The sequence below is a fragment of the Athene cunicularia genome (genome assembly GCF_003259725.1).
Source record: "Athene cunicularia isolate RWA chromosome 2 unlocalized genomic scaffold, athCun1 chr2_part1, whole genome shotgun sequence".
Taxonomy (NCBI): Eukaryota; Metazoa; Chordata; class Aves; order Strigiformes; family Strigidae; genus Athene; species Athene cunicularia.
In genome coordinates, this window is record NW_020799095.1 from 8,352,281 (window position 1) to 8,355,346 (window position 3,066).

Sequence of the window (3,066 nt, forward strand, 5' to 3'; positions counted from 1 at the left end):
TGCTTGGCTAATCAAGTCAAGCTCTTTTACAGCACATCCATCTTACAACATGGTATGCAATGTGAAGCAGTTCAAGCTGATTGGGTCACCATGCCAGTCTGCGCAGCACACTGCGGACACCCTTACCCGCATGTCCCTGGTTCTAAGAGCTGTACAGATATGTTAGTACATTCCTTTCAAACCAATGCGCCCCATCACCAAGACAGCCAAGTCTTCCTCAACTGTATTCAACACCAAACTAATGTGGTTGTACTAATTCACTTCTGGAAATAGTTTAGTGGTGGTTAGATCAATTATTTCTATATCATCCTTCACTGTGTAGTGTAATTATGCTTCTAATTTCACACTGTATGCTTCTAATCCCATGTATCACCATGCTCTTTCTTCTCACTGACTCTGTACTGATTTGCCTTTCTGGAATGCAGAATTTCGATGTAACAGACTAATTTTTTCATACATAGAAGGTCTATGATAATCTTTGACATGCAATCTGAAAAGCTTTTCAGAGTTTGCACTAACAGCTTTGTTGGAACGCTTAGCCCTACGAGTCACCACAATGATTCTGAAGCTTAGTGACAACCCTAATAAGAGAATGACATAATTTTTTATAATTTTGGAAGAAACATCTCCTTAATGGAGTAGTGGCATATAATCATCATCATCATCATCAAATATCATCACCACTGAGTTCCTAAGAGATGCCAGAGAAAGGAAAAAATGCATTTAAAACAGTAAGAAATTAAGATTGACAGAACACTTGACAATGGTGCTGTGCTACTTTTTTTTTCCTTCCCTTTTTAAAAACAGTCTATCTTAATTTCTCGCACATTCAATCCTTCCCCTATACAATCCAATTTGCTTAGCTAGCCTGAACATCTTTCATTCCTCATGGATTCTCTGGCTCTGTTCCACATTGCAGATTTGTCACTGTGAGTCACTAACAGACACTGCACAGAGAATGCCGTTTCAGGAAGCCTACCACTCATCTGACTGAATGCTTCACTGTCGTATTAGTTAGCACTTCTTTTGAAACTGAGGAAGGGCAGGGGTCTAGGAGGTTCTAGGAACAATTGCTTGGACAGCAGACTCTATCCTGACACAAGCAAAAACGGAAGACCAGCACAAAGACCAACATAAAACTTAAAAAAGGATTTGAGGGCAGAAAAGAGCTCCAAAACACAGGGATGTAGGAAAAGCTTTATCACAAAGCAAAGAACACATGAGGAGCTCCGGGACCCTAATGGCCCAGAGTCACTTGGTGGATGAGAGGATGAGGGACATTTATTTTCTTCTAGATGAATTAGAAATGATGAGAAGAAAGGGGCTGTGAAAGACACAGTGGATTAAGAGAAAGGACATCCTGAAAAACATTTAAAATTGAGAATTTAAAAAAATTTATAGCACAAATTTAACTTTAGTTATTTAATATAACTACATAACAATAACTGCTGTATGTGCATATTTTTTCTTAAAAAAAAAAGGCAAAATATTACTCTAAGTTGAATACGTAGACTATATTTATTTACCACAAGATGAAACCACAAAATATTCATTTTGGAGTAATTTATAATAGTTACAACTTGCAGCCTTTAACATATATATTGGAAATCTATAACACATATCTGAAATCAGAGGATGTAATTAGAGAGAAATCTGTATTTGCTTAGCAGAGGAAGCAGGGCAGCTGTATTTCCTCATTCCCTTTCTGCCATCATGATGGATGTCCTATTGGCACTGTACCTGGCTTCTGTGTTCCTCACATGTTGAAGCAATGAATGAATGAATAAGAGGAAACAGCCTGCAGAAAGTCTCTGTGCTTGACTATCCTTTCATGCTCACTTTGCGTTGCTGCAATACCTCTGGCTTAAGAGAGGTTTCACTTGATTTAGTTCAAGTCAAGAGAAAAATCAGCCCCACGATGTACTTCACCACCACTGAATCCCTATACCTATGCCACAAGCCCTTAATGTTTGTGACCAGCATTTTGAATGTCTGACCAAAGGCTAAACAAAGCAATCAGAGATTTCAGATGTCATTTCAGGGTAACGTGATGTGAACCAGGCAAATTCTTCAACTGAAGTGCCACTGTTATTCTCTTTCCAAAACACAGAACATTGCATTAATAACCAACAATACTCATTTCAAAGCCTTCAGAGTACCTAGCTAAAATACTTCTACTACATTCCTCCAGTCAAGGGTCAGCAAGTTTCCACCATAAATCATCACCTTAGACAGATGCTAAATTGGCAGTTTGCAAAGAATTTGGATTAAAAAATTCTACCAAACCCAGTAACCCTCAATGAAAAACAGAATGCTGGACAACTATAAATAAACAAATTTTTGATAATCTGAACTTCTTATAGAATATGCCATGTTGAATAGAATAAGAATCTTTCCTTTATTTTCTGTGATACATCTACTCACTCAGGTATTCTTGCTGTGAATCTCTTTCATAACAGTACTTCCCTGAAGTAAGATTTGATCCTTTTTCTTTACACTGGCAAGATTCTTAACAAAGCAACAAGAAATTGTTCTTATTAGCCATGAGGTGCGAGATTTAATCTTTTGTCGCGAGTAAATAAATCTATAAATTTTTTTGGTTTGTTTTTTTTAATTCATTTTACTTTTATATAAAAGCCTGAATCACATACTTTTAAACACAGATAAAATTAACATTATTTTAAAAGAACAGCTAATCATCAGCTACCTGCTCCCATCACGTAAGGATTAAGAATTAAACAGAGGCCTTTCACTTGAGTGTAGCTTCACTGAGTGGAGGGCAGGGATATGAACCTGGGAGAGTGCTGTGAGAGGGACAAGAGCAGAGCATCTGTTCCTGTGTAGATTTTGCTATCCTCCCACACACTAAAGGGAGAGATGCATATGAAGTGTGCACAGTGTTTATTTTTAGCCAGTCAGGCAAAGGGCCATCACATGGCCCTGTCCCATTACTCTTTATCTCAAGGACAGCTACAAATGGCTGGTGCTGAGATCTGGTTCTTACCACTCATTACTTGATGTCCCCTCAACCCCATCCGTGTGTGTCATTCCACCCCCCCCACCCCC